Source organism: Ailuropoda melanoleuca, chromosome 9, assembly GCF_002007445.2.
Source record: "Ailuropoda melanoleuca isolate Jingjing chromosome 9, ASM200744v2, whole genome shotgun sequence".
NCBI classification, from domain to species: Eukaryota; Metazoa; Chordata; class Mammalia; order Carnivora; family Ursidae; genus Ailuropoda; species Ailuropoda melanoleuca.
Genome location: NC_048226.1, coordinates 3,258,639 through 3,284,748, shown reverse-complemented (window position 1 = coordinate 3,284,748; position 26,110 = coordinate 3,258,639). Strand labels below are relative to the sequence as shown.

At 45.2% G+C, this 26,110-nt stretch overlaps 1 long non-coding RNA gene across 1 annotated transcript in view; it reads left to right on the top strand.

The window, feature by feature from the left end:
• The window catches only part of LOC117803701, a 40,311-nt gene extending 15,174 nt beyond the window's left edge, over positions 1–25,137 (top strand). Inside the window, exon 3 of the long non-coding RNA XR_004627653.1 lies at positions 25,024–25,137. This is a non-coding gene — a long non-coding RNA (uncharacterized LOC117803701). The remainder of the gene's footprint in view (positions 1–25,023) is intronic.
• Positions 25,138–26,110: the final 973 nt, after the last annotated feature.

Sequence of the window (26,110 nt, the reverse complement as noted above, 5' to 3'; positions counted from 1 at the left end):
TTTTTTTCCATGGAGCAGTGGTCACAGGAACCGTGTTCCCTAATACTCCCTCCTCCATGGCCCTCTGGTGGGAGAAGACCTTCCCAGACCTGGTCAAGGTCTGATGCTTTGCCTCATGCTTCAGGATGGGCTTTGTGGCCTTGCCTCTTGGAGGAAGCCCAGTGGCTTTGAGCTGACCTTCAAACCCTCCTTTCCATCCTTGGGAGGTCCAGCATGTGGCAGGCATCATTGTTCACGGCTTTGGGGGTGGAGCACTTGTGCTGCACACTCTGTAAACACTTTCTGGGATGCATTAGCAGCTTCCATTGTGAGAGCCAGGAAAGCATTTGGTGCACGGAGTAGGGAAGGAACGCGTGGAGTGGCAGGAGGCCATGCTCTGGCGGGTTCTGTTGAGGCCCTGATGTGAGGAGGCTGCTTACCTGGCTGGTGCCCACTGTGTACCTGGCTGCTGACTGCTGTGCTTGGTAGATCCTTAGCAACGAACTTAGCAGCCTGACACTTTAATAGACAATGGAAAGATTTGGGGTGGGGGGCAGGGAGGAGCCCAACCCATGCTGTGGAATGAGCTAGCTACGGTTTATTATGTAGCTAATTGATAAAACTAATGAACAGGCTCACGCACGTACACGTGCACAGAGCAACACAGGTGGCATGCTGATGCAGCCCTCCGTCCTTCCTCAGTCGGGTGTTGGTGAATCCCTGCAAAGCAACAGGCCAGAGCCTCTGTCCTTGTTGGCCTCATTCTGATTTTTTTTTTTTCTACGCTGTCTGCTGATCCACTTTGGTGCCCACCCCAGGACACAGGTGTTTCGAGCCAGCCTTGGCTCCCAGCGTTTTCCCTTGGCTAGCCCTTGAGTGGTTTCCTGGAGAGAGTTAACAGATTTTTTCCATTCTAGGAATAACTAAGGGAAGCTTGTCCTTTAAAAGACACATGGCACCCAGGACACGGGCATCTTTCTGTAACTCATGTGGAAGTACTCACTGAGCTCAGAGCTCTGTTCTGCAACGTAAGACTGTGGGATTAGCACATCATTCTGCGAATCAATTAACAAATCCACTGACTGACAGTCCCTGATGAGATCAAGAAAGGTCTTCCTGGAAATTAATACGAGACTAGAGCTGGCAGTAGACGTGTGTGTGTAGTCCTAATCCGCGTTCAGCGTTTAGAATCCAGAGATTCTTCTCTGCTTTCTCTTTAGTATAAATTGAGTGTATACAAAGGAATTGTAGCTTCTGTGGTATGCTAGAATTCCTTCTGTGGGGTATGTTGTTTGCAAGTATTTTCTCCTGGCTGGTCGCTTGATTTTTTAAAATCCTCTTAATTACAGTCTTTTGAAGACCAAAAGTTTTTAATTTTGATGAAGTTGAGTTTATCACTTTTTTTTCATTTGTGGATCATGGTGTTTGGTGTTGTGGCTAAGAACTCTGCACAGCTCTAGGTCTTGAAGATTTTCTCCCATGCTTTCTTCTAGAAGTTTAAATTCATGATTCATTTTGAATTAATTTTTGTATAAGGAATGAGGTTAAGGCTAAGACTTACTTTTGCCTGTGGATATCCAAATGTTCCAGCATCATTTGTTGGAAAAACTCTCCTTCTTCCATTAAATTACTTTTGCTCCTTTGTTAGAAATCAATTGGGAATATCTGTGTGGGTTTACTTCCAGACTCTGTATTTTGTTCCATTTAGCTGTATGTCTATCCCTCCTCCAATAAGACACTATCTGTGTTACTGTAGCTATAAGTATTGAAATTGAGTATAGTGCTCCTTCCTACTTTATTTTTCTTTATCAAGATTATTTAAGCTGTTCTAGTTCCTTTGCATTTCCATATAAATTTTGAATAAGCTTGTCTATGTATACAAAAAAATCTTGCTGGAATTTTGATAAGAATTGTGTTAAACCTATTGATCAGTTTGAGGAAGGATTAACATCCTAACTATGTTGAGTCTTCCAATCCATGAACATGGTCTGACTTTTTATTATTTACATAGATTTTGACTTCTTTATAAGTGTTTTGTAAAATTTTGAACATGTCTTTTAGATTTGTACCTAAATAGTTCATATTTTTTGGAATGGTTGTAAATGGTGTTGGGGTTTTCATTTCATTATCCACGTGTTAGTTGCGAATACATAGGAAGACAATGGATTTTTGTGGATTGCTCTTGTACCCTACAACTTTCCTAAACTCATATATTATTTCTAGGAGAGGGTGTGTGTGTGTGTGTGTGTGTGTGTGTGTGTGCGTATTCCTTAAGATTCTGTTTATAGACAATGTGGAGTAAGCCTAGCATTAAGGCCCAGTATTGTGTGCTGCCTTGACATCTGGTGAAACCAGGAGGGTCTAGAATGGCCTCACTGCAGGTTCCCTTCCCCACTCTGCTCCCATGGATATGGTCCCCTAGCCAAACAACCTTCCTTATCTGGGGGGCCAGGCAAGGTTCCTGCTTATACCTGAAAGTGGGTTTCATTTCCTTGCCAAACTGCAAAATTCAAACAAGTCAATCACATCCTCCCTAAGGAACCAGAGGTCACATCTTGATACTACCTGCCTGCCTTGGTCCTTGCTTGTTTATTCTGTTCCCAAGTGAAACCCCCACGTGGCCCTGCATGGCTTGCAGTGCCCTCTTCCCCCCAGGCTGTGAGTATGTAACTAATAAACTGCTGTCTGTCTCATCAATTCAGTGTCAGGTGTCGGGTATCTGGCCATTCCCATAACCCTGCAGGAGAATCCCTTCCTTGTCAGGTGGGTGTGGGAGGTGATTAAACAGATAGTCATGTCATCTACAAATACGGACAGTTTTACTTCTTCCTTTTCAATCTGTATGCTTTATTGAGGTTTGTTTTATGTCCCGGAATGTGGTCTCTCTTGGTGAATGTTCCATTGGCATGTGAAAAGAGTGTATATTCTGCTCTTGTTGGGTGGAGTGTTCTTTAAATATCAATTAGGTTTGGTTGGTTGACGATATTGTTTATTTCTTCTCTATCCTTGCTGATTTTCTCTCTAGTTATTCAGTCAGTTGCTGAGAGAGGGGTGTTGAAATCCCCAGCTGTAATTGTGGATTTGTCTGTTTTTCCTTTCAATTTTATCCATTCTTACTTCACATATTTTGAAGCTCTGTTGTTTGGTGCATGCTCGTTTAAAATTCCTGTGTTTGCTTAGTGGAATGTTCCTTTATGTCCCTGGAAATTTTCTTTGCTCTGGAGTTTATCTGATACTAATGTAGCCACTCCTTTTTAAAAATTGCTATTAAATATAATATTCATATAATATTAATTTTCATTTTACTTTAATATTCTTTTACTTTCAACCTACCTTTACCATTATATCTGAAGTGAGTTTCTTATAGAGAGCATATAGCTGAGCTGTATGTATGTCTGATCCATTCTGCCAGTCTTTCTCTGGTATACTGGTGTATTTTGATCATTTACATTTAATGTAATTATTGATATGTTACCATTATATGTTAGGACTTTAGCCTATTTTTTTCTTTTTGTTTCCTCTGTTTCCCTTTTCTTCCCTTCCTGTGGGCCACTTGAACATTTTCTAGAACTCCATGTTGATTTATTTATAGAGATTTTTAATGTCTCTTGATTCCCCCTGCCCCTCACATCGTGATTGCTCTGTCTTCTCACAGTTACCTCAAATGATGTGTAGAAACCTTACCTCCATGTAGGTTTTTTTAACCCCCCATTTAATATGGTAACTGTCTTAAATATATTCTTTTTTGTACATTGAGTGCCATATCAGATGATACGATTTTTGTTTTAACTGTCAATCGTTAAAAAAAACCCCACTCATTAAGAGAAGTGTATTCCATTATCTGTTTTTATCCATTATATGGTTCTCTTTTCCTACTTAAAGTTCCAAGCCTCCTTCTGTTGTCATTTTCCATCTTTCTCGAGTACTTTTTCCCTTTCTTTAAGGGTAGGTCTTCTGGTGACAGATTCTTCATTTTCCTGTACCTGAGAATGTTTTCATTTCTGTTTTATTCCTGGAGGGCATTTTTGCTGGGTATAGAATTCTGGTCTAACTGATCTTTCAGCAACTGAAACATGTGCAACTTCCTTCTGACTGCTTTGGTTTCAGATGAGAAACCCACTGTCGTTCAGATTGTCCCCCTTATAGGTGATGCATTGTTTCGTTCTAGCTGATTTTTGGATTTTTGTTTATCCTTAAATGTCTGATGTTTGATTATGATGTGTTCTGTTATGTATTTCTTTGGGGTTGTTCTGTTTAAGGATACAGATTCTTGAATCTTTGGTTTTTTGCTTTTTCCCAAGTTGGGAAAATTTTGGCCATTATTTCTTCAAATGTACTTTTTCAGCCCCACGCTATTTCTCTTCTCCTTCAAGCTCTGTCATCGCAATATGCTGAAAAACTGCATCCACGTGAGTTTTTTAACAATGTAAGTTGTTGTGTTTTCAGTTCTGCAATTTCTGTTTGTTTCTTTCTTTGTCATGTCTTGTATTTCTTTTCTGTGATTGTCTATCTTTTTGTTTCAAGAGGATTCATAATTGGTTACTGACGAATTTTTATGATGGCTGCTTTAATATCCTTGTCAGATAATTCAGACATCTGAGTCATCTCAGTGTTGGCACCTGTTGGTTGTCTTTTCTCATTTAAGTTGTGATTTTCCTGGTTCTTGGTATAACAAGAATATTTATTGTATTCTAAATACTTTTGGTATTATGTTATGAGACTCTGGAATCTACTTAAATCTATATTCTATTATAGCATATGGTCACCCTGTTTAGATTAGCATGCAGGTCTTTGTCTGCTCTTGTGGGCCATTATAATAGCAATTCAATTTTTAGAAACCTTGCAGTGGTATTCTGGTTTGCCTCATTTATGTGCAATGATATTCCACACTCTAGTTCAGTTCCCAAACCTTTTATACTGTTAATACTGGTCTGTGTCATTTGTGGGTAGGTTAAGGGTTTGCTTAAAACTTTATATGCAAGTTTAAAAATTCCCTTTCTCTAGCTACCCTCATCTAAGCTCTGCCCCACCCCCCTCATTCTACTTGGGTGGGGGAAGAGTGCCTCCTACCACTGCTAGGCAGGGGTCGGAGTCCAGCTCCCCACTTGGTCCCAGCTGATGTTGGGCATCAGTGGGAGAAGTGTCACCTTGGGCTGCCCACTATTGCTGGAGGGTAGAGGTGGGAGTCCAGGATCCCCACCTGGTCTTTGGTAGTACCATGCCATCAGCTAGGGGAAGGTAACATGTCCAGACTGCCCAATGAGATAGTTCAGAAGTGAAAGTCCAGATTCTCCACTCATTCTACGCATTCTTTTCTGGCACTGCTGGTGATGGTGGGGGGCATCCATGCTCTTTGGCTAGGGCAAGGTGGTTATTGTCTAAAGGATTTCTGTCCTGCTGGGCTGTCTCCTGGTCCTTTGACTAGAGAGAATAAACTGCTGTTGGGGCTTTTATGAGGTGGGTGTCTTTGCTTACTGGTTTTCTGTGTTGCAGTTGTCTGCTCTCCATCCAGAATATAGGGAATGTAAAAGAAAAACCCAGGGAACCCACTACTATCTTGTTCCTCAAGCCCTGAGGTCCCTAGCCTGTCAGCCCTCTTCTTTCTTCCGTTCCGAGTCTTATTATGATTGTTTGCTGTGTTATGTCCAGGGTGTTTCATTATAGTTAGCAGGGGGAGTAGGGACACATGAGTCTATATCATTTTGTTTATAATCCAGCATTTTTTAAGTCTTTGAGGAATTCAGTATTTTCACTAGGATATGACTAGGTTCTGATTTTGATCTACACAGTTTAGCTATTTCTTTGGACTGGGGAGTTTTCTTTCAATATATCTTTACATTTCTTTTTCTTTTCCAGTTTTTCTGTTCTCTCCTTTGAGAACATGAATTATCCATATGGGATCTCCTTGTCTATTTTCCTTGCCTATCATCTTCTGTTATAATTCCTGCATTTTACTTTTCGTTCCTAATTCTCATGCTTGTCTTTTACTTCACAGACTCTTAATTTTCTATAATGTAATTTCTCTTTTTAATCTGCCTAATGCTTTAAGACATGATTTCATATGCCAACTTCTTTTTCATTTGAAATTGTTGCTTTATCTCATCTTTCGTATCTTGTTCTTGTTCACTAGTAAAATACTCACTTTTTTATATTTCCTGGCATTCCGTTTCCAGCTGAGAATTTCCTATCCATACGTTTTGCTCATGATTTTTTCCGGGTTTTTTGGTCTCCCTTATTTGTAGACATTACCTGTATATTTTGGACATTCATTAATTGTCGGTTACATGTCTCTAGTCAGTGGCCTACATTTTTGCCTTTTATGGTGAACAAAAGTGTTTATTTGAATTTTAATGTAGATTGTCCATAGCATATACATTCCTGGAGAGTAGGGACTTTGGTCTCTTTTGTTCAGTGATGTAGATGCCTAGAGCAACATATGGTAGGTGATCCATGTTCAAAAAATATTAATCGAATAAATGAATGGATAGATGTTTATTCCTCTTATCATTTATAGTTTGCCTTTTTCAGAGCCTTTTTAGAGAAATCCCTTCTTACCTCGACACCACACAGATATCCTTGTATATTTTTCCCTCAGTGTTTAGCCTCATTCATTTTTTTTGCCCAAAGAAAAATTATTTTATATGCTGTATGACTCTGTGAAGAGGAAATGAATGAGCTTTCCAACAGGCTGTGGTCCTTGCTAACCATGATATGAGACGGCTCTCTACCCCGAGAACCTCAGTGTTTTCCCCTTATTTGGAAAAGGGGGATGATGTGAAGTTGCCTTGCAGGATGGATGTGAGATTAACTCAAATAGACTATGCCAAGCACCTGGCCCATGCCCGGTAGAGAGTAGGCGTCCAGTAACGCGGCCGCTCCTTCCTTCTCTCGTATCTTCACGGAGGAAGGCAAAGCGAGAGCATGGCCCCTGGAATCTGAGCCTCTCTCCCGGCCACTTCCCCGCGGACCTGTGGAAAGCCCACAATGGGCTCTTCAGCCTCTCTCTGGCAGCTGGCTCCCCTCCCTCCTCCTTCCTTCTGTCTGGCCTCATCCCACCGCCTGGGTTTCTGCCCGAAGCCAAGTAGCAGACGCCTCTCTTTACAACCTGTCACAAACCCCAGAGAAGATGCAGGCGGGCCTTTGAGCCGCTACACCGTTTTTCCCTCTAAAAACTTGAAGACACTTTCCATCGGGTTTTAAACAAGGATTTGTAAAGCACCGGATTTCCTCGCAGGAAGGCTTGTGATGCATTCGCATGTCAGTTACTCCGCACAGCCAACACCATTGTGCGGTCCTTTACGATGGGCTCCGGCTTCTAACAGTGGGACACGGACTGAGCCGGAGAAGGAGCTGGAATCCCGCTGTTGGAGTTGTGTTGAAGGCAGCTGCTAACGACGGGAGACACCGAAGACGGGTTCTGTCTTCGGCGGTGCACGACGTCACGGGGAAGATGTTTGGGAGGCTTTGTGGCTTCTTGTTCAAGAATCATGTTGAATCTAGTTGTTCGACTTCACCGTGGTGTTGGGATGTGGGATTTTTGAGGTGTGTTCTTGTAGTTAGGCTCCTTCACACTGCTTTACGACTGATGGCCTTTCTCACCAGCACCAGTAACTGAGCTGCGGGTGGGGACTCCTTCGGCATGGGTGGTTGTGAGGTCTGATTATTCCTTTCTGAAGCCCCTTTAGGTACCAGGTGCTTTGTCTTGATCCCAAGACTGCATCTTGGTGAGCAGGGAGCGCTGGAGACGCCCACCTGTCTTAGACCAATGGGCTTCCTTCTCTAAACTTGCAGGGAAGTTAGAACTACCCCAGGATCCTGTATTGTGTGCTCAATAGCAAAGCGATACGAGCCACGGGTGTCACCTTACAGTTCTAGGAGCCGCGTTAAAAGAAGTGAAAAGAAACAAGATCAGTTCTAGCAGTATATTTCATTTTACCCCCAAAACCCAACTACTATGATCTCAGCATGTTATCGATATAAAAAATTCTTCCTGAGATGCTTTACCGTGCCTTTGGTCATCCGAAGTCTTTGAAGTCAGGTGTTTGTTTTCCACGTACAGCCCATCTCAGTGCAGAGCACAGTAGTTCCCCTTCTTCGCGGCCTCCTTTCCCACAGTTCCTGTTCCCTGGAATCACCTGCGGCCCCGAAGCAGGTGATTCTCCTTCTGACGCTTCATCAGGAGGCCGCTAGCCGCCTGACGCTACGTCCCCGCGCCTACGTCATCCACCTCACGTCACTTCCCCACGCAGACGTTCTGTCCTCTCACATCGTCACGAGAAGAAGGGTTAGTACAGGACAGTAAGGTATTTTGAGAGACAGACCACGTTCACTTAACTTTTCTTACAGTATATTGTTACAGTTTCTATTTTATTCCCGGTTCCTGTTGTTAATCTCTTACTGTGCCTGACTTATACATTTAACGTGATCATAGGTATGTATGGGTAGGAAAAAACATAGTCTGTCTAGGGTTTGGTATGATCTGTGGTTTCAGACGTGCACTGGAGGGGGGGCTGCTGTGGTCATGTTTCGAACGTCCCGATTGCTATGTTGCCTAGTGGCTACTGGATTGGACAGCAGGACTTCTTGGAAGAAGTGGGAACCAGCATGCCTTGGGTCCCGCCTTTCCCGCATCACGCCGACCACCGCTAGCTAATTTCCTGTGTTCTCTTCTCCCTTCAGGGGATAACCGGGGTGGGGCGGAGGCTTTACATCGTCTGGAGCAGGTGGAAGCTCCGTTCCCCTTCCATCACCACCCCCATAAGCTACTCATGATTTAAATGTGCTCGGGAAGGTTCATCTTTACATAGAAGTAACTCTGCGTGATATTTCCACATTCCTGAAGAGTAGTCTTAGATTGGGAGGTCAGGCGCCCATATAATTCACATATTTTAAAATGAGCAAAATTGGTCTGAAATGCTCTTGTGATATTTCTGGAGAATATAAATTCCTTGAGGGCAGAATTGTGTCCGTGTCTTTTACCACTGTCGCCGGTGCCTCCCATGTGGCCGGGCATAGAGCTGCTCAGAAATACTGAAGGAGGGTGTTCCTGGATGTGCAGAGGTGTCTTATGTCCCCAGCGTCCTCTCTGGTATTGTAGTTTTATCCAGTTCAGCTTTTTTTGTTTAAAGATTGTATTTATTTTATTTGATAGAGAGAGTATGAGCAGGGGGAGTGGCAGGCAGAGGGAGAAGCAATCTCCCAGCAGAGCATTGAGGCATGATGCTCGATCCCAGGACTCCGGGATCATGACCTGAGCCGAAGGCAGACACTCAGCCGACGGAGCCCCCCAGGCGCCCCTATCCAGTTCAGCTTTTAAACATGGATTTGTTCTGAGATTATATTTGGGAGACAGCATTTTTTGGTGCAGACTTTTAAAGTGAAGATTGCAGCGTGTTCTTTATTTGAATTTAAACATTTGAAAGTCTGGTTTGCTACAGCCTGTTTCAAACACGACCCTTGCCACCAGTCGGTAGTGTCTTATAGTGTCTTTGCCAATCTGATAAGTGTTCGAAATGTATTTTTTTTATTGCTAGTGATACCCAAAGGTTTAATAGCTGTGTTCATGTCTTCTTTCATGGGTTTCCTGTTCATGTCTTTGCCTGTTTTTCTATTAATCTGTTCCTCATCTTCTTACTGATTTTTTAAAAGCGATTATTATACACTGAAGCTAATAACCTTTTGTCTGTTACTTATGATTAAAATATTGTAATGCTTTTTTATTTTACTCAAAATTTCTTTCTTTGAAAGGATTTTTCAAAGTTTTTATTTAAATTCCAGTTAGTTCACATACAGGGTACTATCAGTTTCAGGTATACAAGTTAGTGGCTCAGCACTTCCACACAACACCTGGTGCTCATCCTGGCACGTGCCATCCTCAGTCCCCATCACCTGTGTCCCCAGTCCCCACCCACCTCCCCTCTGGCGACCAGCTGTGTGTTCTGTGTAGTTAAGAGTCTGTTTCTTCATTTTCCTCTTTTTTTTCTATGCTTGTTTGTTTTGTTTCTTAAATGCCATATTTTGTTTCTTAAAATCCTATGGTATTTGTCTTTCTCTGACTGACTTATTTCATTTAGCATAATGCCGTCTAGCTCCATCCGTGTCATTGCAAATGGCAAGATTTCATTCTTTCTGATGACTGGGTAATATTCCATTGTGTATATACACAGCACATCTTCTTTATCCATTCTTCAGTTGAAGGACACTTGGGCTCTTTCCATAATTTGACTATTGTAGGTAATGCTGCTATAAACATTGGGGTGCATGTATCCTTTAAAATCAGTATTTTTATATTTGGGTAAATACCTAGTAGTGCAATTGCTGGATTGTAGGGCAGTTGCATTTTTAACTTTTTGAGGACCCTCCCCACTGTTTTCCAGAGTGGCTGTACCAGTTTGCATTCCCATGAACAATGGAAGAGGATTCCCCTTCCTCCACATCCTCGCCAACACCTGTTGTTTCTTGTGTTGTTGGTTTTAGCCATTCCGACAGGTGTGAGGTGGTATCTCCTTGTGGTTTGATTTGCGTTTCCCTGATGATGAGTAATGTTGAGCATCTTTTCATGTGCCTGTTGGCCATCTGGGTGTCTTCTTTGGGAAAATGTCTCTTCATGTCTTCTGCCCAGTTGTTAATTGGATTATTCATTCTTTTTGGTATTCACTTTTAAATTGTATTTAAAAATTTAATTTTGATATTAACTCTCTATATAAATATTTTTTATGTGTTCTGCCTTTGATGTACTTCTGAAGATTTTTCCCACACCAAGCTCTGATATGCATTAAATATATTTCATTCTGTACAGTTGCTTTATCAGAATCATTTAAGGTCCTGCAGTCCTACGGTGATAGCAAATTGAATTGGTTCATGCTACTCTCCCCTGTAAGGCTGTCTGAAGCCAGCCGCCCCTTTGGCAGAGGGTCGGTTCTGGAGCTGACAGGCAGGCTGGTCTGCAGAGAGGAGTCAGGCTCTAGCCAGTTCTTATGGAGACTGTGCATCAGGGTACAGGCTCAGAGCTTTTCTCCGTCTGGGAAGAGAATCGGGATTAGAGGCAGAGGGGAGTTCTCCTGGTGCCCTAGGAGACCGCTTGTAGCCAGCTGGTTCTCTGGGGGCCCCCGGGGACATTGGTCATGCCTCCTCCTTGCCATGGCTGGGATGGTAACCACCTGGAGCAACTTTGAGCAGCATTGTGTATGTGAGAGAACAGAGGCAGCGCATTTAGTCCCCAAATCATGAAGGGTCCTTAAGGAGCTTCCATCGCAGACCCAAATGGCTTTCACAGCAAAAATTCAGTGGGTGAGTTGAAAGCAAGGCAAGGGGACGAAAGACTGTCTAACACAGTGGAAAACCACAAAGTGTCAGTCGTGCAGGGAGTGCTGAGGGATGTGGACAGCAGACTGAGGGGACCTAGGGTTCAAACAGCAGCAGCAGCAGCAGCAGCAGGGGACGGAGGGAGAGGAATGGATGGGGAGGAGGTCACAGCAAAGCAGCTGTGACTACAAAGTGTCCTTGAATGAGGATGAGGCTAAGTCTGAAAGGGTCAAAGTCAGGACCGGTGAAAAAGGACATGAGCGGAGAGGTACCCATGTTCTGGTGAAGTGCCTGACTTCTAAGGGTAAAGAGGAAAAGCTTTCCTGAGTTGCCACATTTTGTTGTTTAAAATGTCTAGTTTTCAACAAAAATGTGAAACACAAACCAACAGGAAAGTGTGGTCCACACACACGGAAAGAAAGCAGTCAACAGAAACAGTCTTTTTAGGAAGCCACGTTCGTAGACAGATACTTCAGCTAGCGTATGTATGTTCAAAAATTCTGGATGAAAGAAAAAGTAACTTATACTGGGAAGACAGTCGGGTGGATAGCAGACTTTTCTTTCATGATTCTCAATTCTATAAAATAGTGGAAATATATATGTGATATATGACATGTATTATACTATATATAGCATAGTATAATATAATATATATTTTTTAGCCTTTACATATTTTTTTCCCATGGAATTGATTTTTGGTGCATTGATTGAGGAGGGATCTGAACTTGCCCTTTTTCCTCCTAATTTCCCTATTGTCCTGAAGAACTTCTTGAATGATTGACCACTTTCCCATTGATTTAAGAGGCTATGTTTATTTAGTGTGAAATGCAAACATGCATATACTAAAGGTCTAACTTAAAACTTTTTTATTATCTATAAATAATAAATATATGTAATATATATAAAAGCAATTTATATAATTTTCCCCCCAATTTTATTGAGATGTGATTGATATACTACTGTATAGGTTTAAGGAGCACGGCAGCATGGTTTGACTTACACATATTGTGAAATGCTTTTCTCTCTAAGTTCATAACATGATTTTTAAAAAATATTTATTTATTGATTTGAGAGAAGAGAATAGAGTGGGGGGGAAAAGCAGAGGCAGAGGGAGAGGGAGAGTCTCAAGCAGACTCCATGCTGAGCCTGACACAGGGCTTGATCTCATGACCCTGAGATGATGGCCTGAGCTGAAATCTAGAGTCAGCTGTTTGACTGAGACAGCCAGGCGCCCCCATAACATGGTTTTTAAAGGAGGGTGGCCATATGCCGGTATGCAGTATCCGACTTGCACAACCGTACAGGAGATGGCCCAGGGGCAATGATATAATGAACACCTGAGTACTCACCTTGGAGCTTACGAAATGCCACATTGTCAGTGGCCCTGAAGCTCCTTGTGTGTCCCTGTCTTGTCACATCCTCCTGTCTGCTTAGAAGTAACTACAGCAAAAAGTGAACTTTGTGTCTATGCTGCCTTTAGCCTCTTGAGTCTGTATCTCTAAGTCATATATTATGTGGCGTTAGCCCTTTCTGAATTGTATACAAATGGAATCATACTATGTCCATTCTGCTCCATGTTGTGGTTTGAAATATCATCTCTGTCGATGTGTGAAGCTGAGATCGTTCCCTTTTCCTGCTCTGTCGTGTTCCAGGGCACAAATAAGCCATGATTGATTCACCCTTCCATGGATGCTTTCTTTTTATACAGTGGTAGATTTATTTTGCTTATATTTTACTTAGGAATTTTGCATTCATTTTAAGAGTGAGGTTGAGATGTAATTTCTTTCTTGCTTTGTTCTTGCCTGGTTTTGTTATCAAGGTGATAATCTCATGAATGCATTATTGAGGGCTTCTCTTTTTCTGTTCTTTAAGCGTTTCTTTCTTTTTTTTCCTTTTTTTGTTTAAATATTGGAATTATTTATACTTCAAATGTTTGTAGGGCTCACCTCTAAAACCTTCCAGATGTATTGTTTCCTCCATGGGAGGAATGTTAAATACTGATTTTATTTCTTTAATGGTTACAGGACCATTGAGATTTTCCATTTTTTTAATAGTCCATTTTGATTATTTAAATAGATTTTTTTTTCTAAAACATTTTCATGTCTTCTAATATTTGAAACATATTGGTATAATTGTTTTCTTGAGTTCTGAGATACGTTATCTTGTTAGGGCTCATTCCCCTCTCTGTCCTCACTGCCACCGTTGGTTTTCTGCTGGGTATTATAGTAGCCTACTGGTCTCCTGGCCTTCTCTCTCACCCCTTCCTATCCAGTCTCTGTAATCATAGTCTCACGTCTCTACTTAACGTCCCTCTGATGCTTCCCAAGGATAAGCATTGGATTATGGATCTGTGCCACCAGACCCCCTTCACTAGCCCACACCTGCCTCTCCAGCTTCCCCTGGCTTCTCTCTCCTTCTGTGCTCCAGCCACACAGGGCTACGTCCAACCTGCCCTGCTCTCTCCAGTCTCCTGGTTTGTCCATACTGTTTATTATGCCTGCGTTATTCTAGAAGGCTCTGTCCCCCATTCTTCTCTCCATCTTCCTAGTTCCTCTTTGTTCTTTACATCTCAGCATGGTGGCTCTTGTGTCCGTGATGCATTCTGTGACCTCTCTCCTCCCTCCTCCACCTCGTGCACGTCCCTCTCATTCGCCTGAACAGTGTTCCAAGCTCACACCCAACCCGAGATGGTGAGCTCCTGAGGGGATGGACTGTGCCCGTTGGGTCTCTGATGACTAGCGCAGTGTGTGTGCCCAGAGGAGGGACTCCATACATGCTTGTGTTAATGCTACCATTAAAAATGTATTTTGGGGACTTTGTGATAATAACAATTACGGTATCAGACACTGTGTGGCTTCCTAACGATTTATTTATAATAATTTTTTATTACGTTATGTTAGTCACCATACAGTACATCCCTAGTTTTTGATGTAATGTTCACAGGTGAGGAAACTGAGTCTTGGACAGCACAAATGTACCTTACATAAGCTCCCTCTCCATAGTGGCTGGGTTGGCGGAGGGGTGGGGGAAGAAAAAGGTTAACTTCCACAGCATTGACAAATTTTTTTCCCTGAAATTATTCTGTGTTTTTCTTTCAACGCTGGGCTTCATGAGGCTGTATCTGAGGGGCCTTTGAGTCACTAAGGGGGTCACCCTGCGGTTCTCTCTTGGGCCTGTTTTTGTTTTAAGAAAATGAAATGACTCTCATTAGGAAGGATGCCAGAGTTTTGCTTTGACTGCTAGGTTGTTTTTTTTTGTTTTTGTTTTTGTTTTTGTTTTTGTTTTTGTTTTTGCACAGTAGCCTTTCTAAATTCATACCAACAATATTCCTTTGATAAATTAAAAAATACAGTAAACAAACAAAATGACCACACCTTCATCTTCTTGCCGGGCTTTCCTCCAGTCATGGGGAATTCTCGAGCTCACGGGGGCCAGTCCTCCTGTTTAACGATGTGGTGAGCAGGACCTGGAGATGGGGAGGGTGTCCTGGGAACCGCACAGTCTCCTGTGGAGGGGGGCTGGAGCCTAGACTCCCAGCTGCAAATCTGGCCCCCATTCTAAACTTGAGCATCTATCACCAATTGCAACAGGTGTCCGATGTCTCCAAATGTGGCTGGTGTATGAATGCAATCTGGTACCATTAGTAAAACTAATCCTATGTTTACTCAGGACTGAAAACTACATGACATTTTCATGTCAAACAGATATGGAATGGTATGATGATGTTTTAAGCACTCAAAAGAAATGACTTATCATTCCATGTATCATTAAGAAATTAAAATTGGACCTTAAAATATATCAACTTAAATCCCTAAACCAGTATCACGACCAACACCCCACTCGAGTAAAAGGTTATAGTTTGTAACTCTCTCTCCTTTTCTTTTGTAAGAAAAGGTAATGCGTTTATAATAATTTCTCCTGCTGATTTATGGTTCCCGTACGGCTTTAACATTGGGTTTGATGTTGGCATCTTAATTTTTTTAAAACGAGGTATGTATTTGAGAGAGAAACAGAGTGCATGTGAATGGGGGCGGGGCGCAGAGGGGCAGAGGGAGAGGGAAAGAGTCTCAAGCAGACTCCCTGAAGAGTGCGGAGCCCGACGCAGGGCTCCATCTCATGACCCTGAGATCATGACATGAGCCAAAACCGAGAGTCAGATGCTTTGCCGACTGAGCCACCTAGGCACCTTGTTAACATCTTATTTTTATAAAAGCATCACCTTTGTTTTTAAGAAGTCCTTAGCATTTTATGTGAAAAACCTCCAGAAATTAGCGTGATGCCATTTTATACACAGGGACCAGACACCCTGCCTCTACGTCCCTGTCCTCCTCTCGTCTTGCTTGTTTAAGAATTCCAAGAGGCGGGAGCATCCCGACAGCGCACTTGGCAGCTCTGCTGACGTGTTAGCACCGAAGGCTTCCTGCCCTGCTAAGCTTAGAAAAACAAACCGGCTTATGATGAATATAAATGTTTTTCAGAGTATGTGCAAACAGCACATTTCTGTCTTTTTCTTCTCTTGGAAGGCTGCATTTGTGAAAGCCTGCATGATTTCAGCCACACAGACGAGCTGTTTCCTGAAAGAAATAAAGCTGTGGGGGTGAGAAAAATCTTGAATAAACATGAATATGTCCCCGACGTGTTTCTGGACTGTGTCAGGTTGGGTGGTGTCTCATGGCCAAATCAGGAAGAGATGGTAATGCTTTTTTTTTTTTTTCTTTTTTCTTTCTTTCTCTTGCTTGCTTGCCTGCTTGCTACTGAGTTAATGCAAATTCGTGCATGAGGTGCACACACCAATTTGCCTGACACTCAGGAGTGGGCTTTGAGTTTGTCCACAGAGCTAGCATGCCCGTATAAGTAATCCATCATCAGTAGTGGTGTTCTCTGCACACTCTCACCGTGCTCGTGTTATTGGGGTCTGGGCGGGTCGGGCTGTGGCTCAGTGGAAGCAGGAGATGTTGGAACAACCAGGGAGGAGCGCTGGGGCCTGGCCGGGCTGGCGCTGGATGGCCGTGAAGGCAGAGAGGCACTTGGGGCCAAGAAGCCAAGGGTCACACCGCTGCTGTAGGTAGGAGCAGATGGGTCCAGAACCCTGAAGAACCCAGCCGGGGACTTAGAGAATGCAGACATTTCAAAACCTGCAAGGAAAATGTCAGGCTCCCACTTGTCAGTTTAGAAAATCAGAAAAAGGAGAAAAAACAAAAAAGGTGATTCCGCAAGGCACCTGGACCTCCTGGGGCCTACCCTGACCACTCTGTTTAAAACTGCAGTTTGTACTCTTCCCCCAACTCTGTGATGTGGTATACACTTTGCTTCCCTCTTCTGTTCATTTTCTGCTTCCCCTCGTTAAGACTGTGAGCTCCTTGGGAGAAGTGATTCTCGTCTGTTCCTCCGACTGCTGAACAGCCTTGGCACATAGTAGGTGCTTAATAGACACACATGGACCGAGTAACCGAATAGATGCTGTGAACCCAAGAACTGCTTGGACACGCCAGGCTTTGGGGACTTCCCCTCGCCACCACTTCGGTAAAATAAAATACTTGTTTGTACTCGATTTAAAAAGCAAAGATGCCTCTTCTCTGCCAGAGAGATAATCACGAGTGTTAGCGGGTGAAGAGGCTGTGGGAAAAATACACCCTTCACTTTCGGATCAAAGTGCAGATTCCGGCGCCCACCCTGGGCCTGAGAGAGTCCCTCCCTGAGCAGCGGCGCCCTATCAGCGAGTGGGGGGTGGGGAGGGTTGCAGAGAGGGCCCGGAACGGTTCCCACACACAGCTTCCTCACCAGCAGCTCAGGGTCCTCAGAAACCGGGGGTCCCCTCCTCTGCTGACTTCTGGGGCGCTGCCTGCCCCAGTAGGACTGGACCAGGAGGAGGAGGGGTGGGGGAGAGGGACGGCCTGGGTCAGCGAGTTTACAGTCTAGTCAGGTTTGAGGGGACCATCCATCCCGTGTTTCCTTACCCACAGAGCCCTGTTCAGGGGATACAATAGTCCGTGCTTTTCCCCCAGGTATGTTAAGGTCGAGTCATTTCCATGTGGCGTTTTGCTAATTGAGGCTGATTCCAGTGGGTCAGCTTACTTCAAGTTCTTGAAAAACGAACTCTTAAACAATTTGGGGGGGGGTCCAGCACAAGAGGATCCGTACTGTGTGTATTGGCAGGGGAAGGCTTTCGTTCCTCTCCCCATTCAGAGTAATAGTGGAGTTTTTAAATAACGCCCTTGTGAAATGCCAGTGTGTTACTCGGCCAGCGCGTGCGGGTCTTTCTGTGGAGGAGAGAGTATTCAGGCATCAGTCACGCAGGGCTCTGCGGGGGCGGCGGGCCGACCCGTGCGGCTTTGTCTGGGAAAGAAAGTGAATTGTTGAATGTCTTCTGTGCACAGAGCCCAACGCTGAGCCCTGAAGAAGGTTCAAAGACGTGGAGAGGTATTAGGACTCCGCTTGCAGCTTTTCTCCTTTCAGGAAACTGAATGATGAAATCTGTTCCAGCAGGATCTCTTCACCCATGACTCTTGGTTCTGCTTGCCAGTGCTGATTAGAGATGTGTGCGCCTGTGTGTGTGTGTGTGTGTGTGTGTGTGTGCAGGGGGATGAGGGAGGGAAGGAGAGGGAGAGAGGAGATGAGAGGGAGAGTATACATGTTTGGTGGCAGGCGGACTAGTGCTATGAATGATGTTTATTAGATCCAAATTCCAGTTTGCTCAAGAGAGTCTTAATTTGACAAATTCAGGGAAAGACCTTCTGTGTGGAACAGCTCGTTCTGAATATGCACGCCCACGAGGCACACCCCACCTCACAGCTCGAGGAGGGATCCAGAAGGGTCTGCCGCTCATATTTCTTTTCAAAACGTGGCTCAGTGTTGAAGCTGCGGTTTGACACTACATGGTATTTTGGGCAAGGCGTCTCGGATATTGATCTAAATATTCAGTCTTGCAACCCAGCAGTATCAAGAGAACATATTAATTAGTTGATGGGAAATAGAGAAGACAAATCTTAAATCCCTAGCATTAATTTTTAAAAACTAACAAAAAAACATGAAAACTATTTTTTCTTTCAGCCCACTTTTCCAATCCTGCCAAAGGAAATGTGTTTCACACACACACACACACACACACACACACACACCCACGTATATATATGTTTCACGTACATAAATTGTGGCTTTTTTTGTTTTTGTTTTTTAAAGATTTTATTTATTCATTCGACAGAGAGAGAGAAACAGCCAGTGAAAGAGGGAACACAAGCAGGGGGAGTGGGAGAGGAATAAGCAGGTTCCCAGCGGAGGAGCCTGACTGATGTGGGGCTCGATCCCAGAATGCTAGGACCACACCCTGAGCCGAAGGCAGACTCTTAACGACTGAGCCACCCAGGCACCCCATAAATTGTGTTTTATATCAGGAAGTGTTAGGACACCTAAGACTTTGAAAAGTCTTGGAATGATGACATTCTACTTGAAAAAACAAAATGGAAGATTTTATTTATTTATTTATTTATTTAATTATTTATTTATTTAATTTTATTTTTAAACAACCATTGCAGGTTCAAGAGGCAAAATGCACATCATGCTTTTTGGAGCAAAAATGTGGTTGGTATGCTGAGTGTAAATAAATAGTATTGGTTAATTTTATTTTCCCCATGAGCTCTGGCAGGTGTGTGCTGTAAGGTTCTATGTGCCATCTGGACCAGGAGGAACAGCTCCCAGGACCCTCCAGCGAATGTGGTCCTTGCAGACTGTCCCCAGGATCCAGGCATTCTGCCTGCTCTGCCTGCTCGGCACACTTCTAGACTCATCTAATATGACCATTTGGAGGAGTGGTCCCAACCTCCCATCCGGATAGTGAACTCGCCCCTGCAGATCTTGGCTTCCTGTGCATTAATGTTCCAGATGGGAACCTTAACAGTTTCCTGCTAAGCACTGGTGTTGGGAGGAATCCTGCCTTAGTGGCTCAGGGCCTTGCCTTTGTGAGTTTAGCTTCTGTCCCAAGCTACTAAGATCTGTTGGGATCTCAGTTCTTATATCTCGCATCTTCATGCACTGTGTCACCACAGATGTGAAGCATCTGGTGAGGTGTTTCTTGAATCCCCAAGTGGCCAACATGCGGACTTCTGAAATGAGGGGCCTGGATTGGGTAAAGTCACCGTCAGCCTGGAGACAGGCTCTCTTGGCTTGGTACCGGGCCTGGGTCTCAGCCCTGGTCCTGATCAGTGTTTGTGGCAGTGACGAGGATGCAGACAGAGGGCCTGCTGCTCAAATTTGGGCTGATGTAAAGCGACGAGACAGTGATGTGTATACTGCTAGACGGAGTCAGGATCCAGAGTCTTGACAGGCTGGAGTGATGGGCCAGGTCTAGAGGGTGTGGGTGATGGGGGAAGGTGCAGCTTGGTTCTCAGAGTACAGAGACGTAGCTTCACAGTGGCACTTGGGAAAAGACTCGGTGGCCTTTACTGACTGCAAGTCTGTAGAGGTTAGCGGGGTGGTGTTTGGCTGCGTTCACACGCTGGAGAGGGGTGTGCTCCACGGGTGAGCTCAGGCCAAGCTGGGAGCAGTGTGTAAACTGGCTTGTTGAATTTCAATGGGCATCACGTTGTATTTTTTTCTTAACTGGTGACTGCCTGACTTTTGGGGCACATGGGGTCCCATTTGCTACTATAGGACACCTCTTCACCCCTGTTTCTCTTTCCTTCCATTATATCAGCCAGACTTCTTGCTCAGTCCTGATAGGCCTTCTCCATCCTTACGCGGTACAGAGCGAGGCCGGGGACACTGAAATCTCGTCCTTGAATTGGCATCGTGCGGTTACTTCCTCCGGCCAAAGTCAAAGTCTTCAGCTGGAACGGGAGCTGGAGACGCAGCTGTATCCCCAGGTCTCAGATTCTTGGTCCCTGGAGGGGCCCTTTGGATTCCTCCTGACCCCACCCCTGGTGACTCGGCAGCTGCAGACAGTGGCTGGGGCGATGATGCATTTTGGCAGCGTCTCTCTGGGCCCTGGATCTGGGCCCTGGGAAGATTGCACGCTTCCTGGCCTGGCTTCCCTCCCCACTCCTTCCCTTCCACTCTTGCTACTCCAGGGCCTGACCTCTTGGGTCACCTCATCCTGCCAGGAGTAGCACATGCCACCTCCCTGACATGTAGGAAGTCCACTCCCATCTGGGTGAGGATGTCCGCGCATGTTCTCGGAGGCCCGTTATCTGCATGGCACTTGCTTTCGGAAGCCACTGGTGAACCCAGCCAGTTCTCCCAAAGGAAGGCCCAGTTCTTCTCAGACTGTTTCCTGCTGAGGGAGGCAGGGAAATGGAACAGAGGTGACCTTGCACTCAGCCGCTGAGAGCTCTTGTGCCCCTGGTCAAAGCACCTGCCCTCTTGTGTCTTGGTTTCTTCACATGTGAAATGAGACGAATGGCACCCACCTCAGAATGAGACAAAATGAGACCATTTTCACAAATCCCACTGCACGATGGGTGCAGAGTAGGCTTGATTTCCTTCTTCCTCGGCTTTCTCTCCAGAGGGCCTCTCATGACTCCTTTGCTGGACAGTCAGAGATGCTGTAGGAGAAATGCCTGCTCCAGGAGTCGGGTTGGGATTCAAGCGTCTCTGAGGTTCCTTGCATTCGGTAATTCTGGGACTCAGATGCTTACGGGGCTCAGACTCTGGAATTCAACTCAGAATATGTGTGCTTGTGGGGGAGGGGCACGGCGGCTGTGGGAGAGGATGCTGGGAGAGTGGTGCTGGTGGCTGGGGCACCTCAGACCTCAACTGGAGAGCAGTGGGCCACTTCTGGCCAGTTTGGTGTCTATCAGCTTGCTAGGTTCTGACAGATCCGGGTTGCCTTGGGAGGGAGTGAGCTCCCCATCACTAAAGGTATTCAAGTAGAGGCTGCAGGGCATCTGGCAGGATTTCTGAGGTGGACAGGCTGGATTAGGTGACTGAGAGGGGCTTTTCAAGTGCTGGGCTTTCCTAATCGTGGGATGCCACAGCACACCTTTTCAAATTTCAGACAGCCATGGAGGTGCACTGTGACCTTGGTGCACCCTCGCTGCTATGGAGGGAAAGGACTCGGATTGCAGGGGATCGTTAGAATCAACTCTTGCATGATCAGGAATTTACTCAGGAGTAAGGATTTTGATAAAAAGAGATAAGTATAAAGTCTGCATATTTTTATTGGTAGCAAGGAGTGGGATGTGGGTTTGGAGAGAATCTGCTGCACCCAGTGGCTAGTGACCTTGAACCCCACAGGTGGGGCTGCGGAGGCAGCACCCTGTCCTGCATAGCTCAGGTAGAGCACCCCACCAGTCTTCCCTCCTTACTGCCCACACACCTGCTTTGGAGGATGGGCAGACGTGATAGAGAGGCTGTTCTCAGCCTTAGGGAACTTCCCCCAAAATGCGACACCTCAGTGGGTCTGGGAGGAGAGGCAGAATCCTGGGATAGGAATAAAACGTAGGGCAAACATACCTCATTTTACCCAATCTGAATTTAAGCAGAGCAAAGAAAGCTCATTGGAGCTAATTAAATGTTTGTAGATGTTTTTAATAGTGTGGAAACAGAGTCATGAATCCTTTGATCACAGAGAATTGTCATGGTGTGACAAAAGGAGCCTTCGGATTTCACGCACAGCAGGCTTAGGACAGTCCCGCCTTGCCGCAGAAGGCAGCTGTTTGGGAGAAAATGAGGGCAGCGCGCTCTTCCAGCTGTAGGGCAGCTGCAGAGGGGCCCAGGAGAGAGAGCCAGCTGGGAGATAAGAAAGCTTAATTGGGAAGTGGGGTGATAGACACAGGTGGATCATCTTGGGACCCAGTAGAAGGATGTCCAAGGATTAGGCACAGGGAAGATGGAGGGTCACATTCAGGGGTCTGCTGGTGGGTGTGGCGTGGTGTAGACTTACATGGACCAAGGACATTTGTCTGTATGAAAGCCAGACTCTTCACATACAGTTTGGACCCCATTCCTCTGTTTTCTCAAGGGCTCGACTCCTGCAGTTCTCTCTCTTGTTTCCTCCATGGTCTCTCTTACCACTAGATGATTCCCATAACCAAGCACACATGCTCCTGTTTCTCCAATCTTTAAAAATTCTGCCTATACTTCCACATTCCCTCTCACCATTGCCTTGTTCTAAGTGTCCTTTCCTGGTCTCTTCCTCCTCTTCTCCATCCGGTTCCCAGACCCATTACTGTGGTCCCTGCCACTCCACTTACCTGCTCTTGTCAAGGTCAACAATGACTTCCTTATTGCCACACCCAGTGGATCCTTCTCCAGCCTCATCTTATTCAGTCTCTCGGGGACATTCAAGGCAGTTGGCCACTCTCTTTGATGCTGAATCCTCCATGACCCAGTATTTCTCTCTTTTTTTTTTTATTCTTCTCTAAATGATTACCAGTTTTAAACTCTTTGGCTTGCTCCTTCTCTGCTTACCTTCAGACATTAGAATTATCAAGGGCCTCAGACAAAGCCTCTTGTCTGCCATATTCTCTAGGGAGGGTCCTTTCGGGTAGAATGACTGTGGATACATGAGTGTATGTATGTATGAAGATGTCAGCAATGATTTCCAAATCTGTCTTCAGCCTTAGACTGCCCTTCTGAGCTCCAGACTTCAGTATTAGACAGCCAACTCAAGCTCTCCACATGGATGTCTCCTAGGCATCTCAAACTTCACTTGACCCAAACAGAACTATCGCCTCTCTGCCCCTCTCCTCCTGCCAGGGCTGCCCATCCGTGGCATTCCTTTATAGCCTGTTGCTCAAGCCTAAATCCCAGAAATTGTCCTTGATTCCTCCCTTCTTCTCACCCATCAGCAAGTCTTGCAGGTTCTGCTTCTCGTGCATTCAGCTCTCCTCTTCTCCACCGCCATCATCTTCATCCAAGGAATCATCCCTTCTTTCCTGGATTGGTGCAGCAGCCTTCCAGCTGGTCTTTCTGGTTCCATTCTTGCCCCCTTCTAACCCATCCTTCATGAAGCAGTCAAGGTTTGAGCTACATCTCGTGGTTCTCTACCCCCTTGCCTGGGCGCACAGTGCTCCGCATGTCCTGCCTCTTCCATTCTTCCTTCTCTCCCTCTCTCTCTGCTCTCTTCCTTGTCCACCTGGGTCAGCCTCACTGACTCCCTTTCTGCAGGCTCAACTTACCCCATATCACCCTATTTATTTCCTTTATAGCACTTAGAACTTTAATTCTCTTGTTTATGAATTTGTTTACTTATTATGTGTCTCTTCCCATTAGAATGAAACCTCCATAAAAATGAGGACCTTATCTTTCTTGTTCCTTATGGTACCCACAGCTCTTAGAAGGGTTCCAGGGATATAGTAGGTGCTCAGTAAATACATGTGGAACATGTGGTCAGCTAAATATAAAGCACTGTATTCAGGGAGCTGTTTTCTGGGAATGACCCTAGGCTGCTCCCAGCCCCCACTCTTTGGTAACTGGATCTGTGTCTTCACACATAGCCGCTTGTGGGCTCCAGGCCTGGCTTCTGCTCTGTGGTGTGTGGCAAGTCTCCTTAGGTATTTAAAATTATGATTCTGTGAATTCTAAAAGCAACAGAGGCAAATCACAACTACAGCAATTAAATGTTACGGACTATTTGCTAGGCGTGTTGGTAATCAGTTTATAGGAACTGTCTGAAGATGCAACCCGTAGTCGTCTTGCAGTCATGTAGGATTTCCCCCTGAGGTTTCCCTGGATCTGTTTGTCTTTGGTGAGAATAACTGGACTTCAACACATACTCAAACTGCCTAGGAAACATACACAGAAGTAAGAAATCTTATCGTTAAGTTCACCTCCTATTTTCACATGGACATTTTCATTCCCATCTCACTTTTTTTTAAGCCTGATGAAATTTAAACATTGGAAACAGCACGTCAGAAAGCAGAGGGTAATCAGCTACAGCTACAGTTAAGCCAGAGAGTCTGCAATTTTTTTCTCCCCATGAGAATAACGACTGAGGAGTGAAAACATGAGTACTGGAGAGATTTTTTGCTTTTTCTGGGGTTTCATGTTAAGATCCATAAAACAGCACTAAAACATGTGAGAGTCAGTTGTCTCTGTGGGGTCTGTGGTATTAGCTCCTCTTCCTTTTCCTTCTCAGGCCACTTATGGCAGTGACCTCCAGCAGCTATCAGAGCACTGGCAGGCCAGGTGTGATAGATGCATTCCGCACCATTGACGGGGCCTGGACAGACTTCCCTGCCAGACTCTTACCCCTTGGCACTGCGGCAGGCCACAGGTGACCCCCCCCAACTTCTGGAACAAAGCTGCCCCCACAGAAGGCTGTGTACTAGAGAAAACCTGCCCAGAACACGGTGAGGTGACAGGCCTGTGTCAAGGGAGGCTCGCTGCTCACCACACAGAACTCTCGTGCGTGATTGTCCTGTTTTCCTCACTTCAGATCAGAGTANGCTGAAGGAAGGAAGGAAAAGAAAGAAAGTCCTAGAAACAATGGGTTTGCAACAACAGTGCTTAAGTTAACTGCACTGTAGTTGGATTGCTGGAAGGTTGTGGGCAGTGGGGAGGGGGCAGGTGTCAGGGAATCAATACTGTGTGTCAGCCTGAGGTGGCCCAGTGGGGTGTCCTAGCCTAACAGTGCCTCACACAGACACTTTTGTGTCTCACCTTGGCCTTTACTAAGCGAGGTCATTTTCCTTCTTGGGACAGCTGTTAGCAGGTGGGTGCCCTGGGAATCACGCTGCTCCAGGGACTGCCTGTCAGCGGGTCCTTATGGGGTCTTATTTGTAACCAGGTGACCTTGCCTTTCAGGCCACAGCAGAGAAGTCCCCCGGAGCCTACTTCCTTCCTGAGTTTGCACTCTCCCCTCAGGGAAGTTTTCTCGAAGACACAACGGGGGAGCAGTTCCTCACTTACCGCTATGACGACCAGGTAAGAACTTCTTGAAAGAGCCTCCCTTTGGCTTTGCCATTTGCCAATGGGCAGGAAATGATTTCTCAAAAATAACTTCAAAATAATCATGTTTTTTCCCCTTGGCACAATTAGTTCAATAAGCCATTGACTCTCTGGAAGGATCCCAAGACCTCTGGGCTGCCCACACTTGCACATATGGTTTCCTACACAAGGGTGGTTCTTGCTCTGGTTGGGACGTTAGCCTGAGTCACTTTTTCTTATTTTTATCGGAAATCTATGATGGATTCATTCATTTTAGTGATCACCAAATTTATTTATTATCTGAAATTATCCAAGAGTATTATTTTCTGATTAAGCCTCCCTCTCTTTGCCCTCCTGGCTTTTGCTTCCTTTCTTTCACCAGCACCAACGTTGATTTTTTTGCCCATTTTGCAGAAGGGAACAGGGTAGGTGTGCCTCTGTGCATGCATGTGCACACATGTGTGTGTGTACGTGCGTGTGTGTCTTTCTGTTCCTTCATTTCGGCTCGGTGAGAACAAGGCTTTGCTTGGCTGAGGTGTGGAAGTGGGCCTGCGGCATGATTCCTTTCCACCCCCAGCTCACGTTGATGCTTTAACAGCGTGGAGGGTCGTACGTGTCTCCGAAATCACTCGTGACTTGTTTGAAGCAGAGCATGCCCACTCTGCTGAATGTGGAGGTGCCTAGCTGGTGGGGCCCGAGATCATGGGGTAGTTGGGTGGGGCCGACGGCGATGGAGGGCTTGGGTGGACCTGGCAGAGCTTGGCACCNGAGAGATTTTTTGCTTTTTCTGGGGTTTCATGTTAAGATCCATAAAACAGCACTAAAACATGTGAGAGTCAGTTGTCTCTGTGGGGTCTGTGGTATTAGCTCCTCTTCCTTTTCCTTCTCAGGCCACTTATGGCAGTGACCTCCAGCAGCTATCAGAGCACTGGCAGGCCAGGTGTGATAGATGCATTCCGCACCG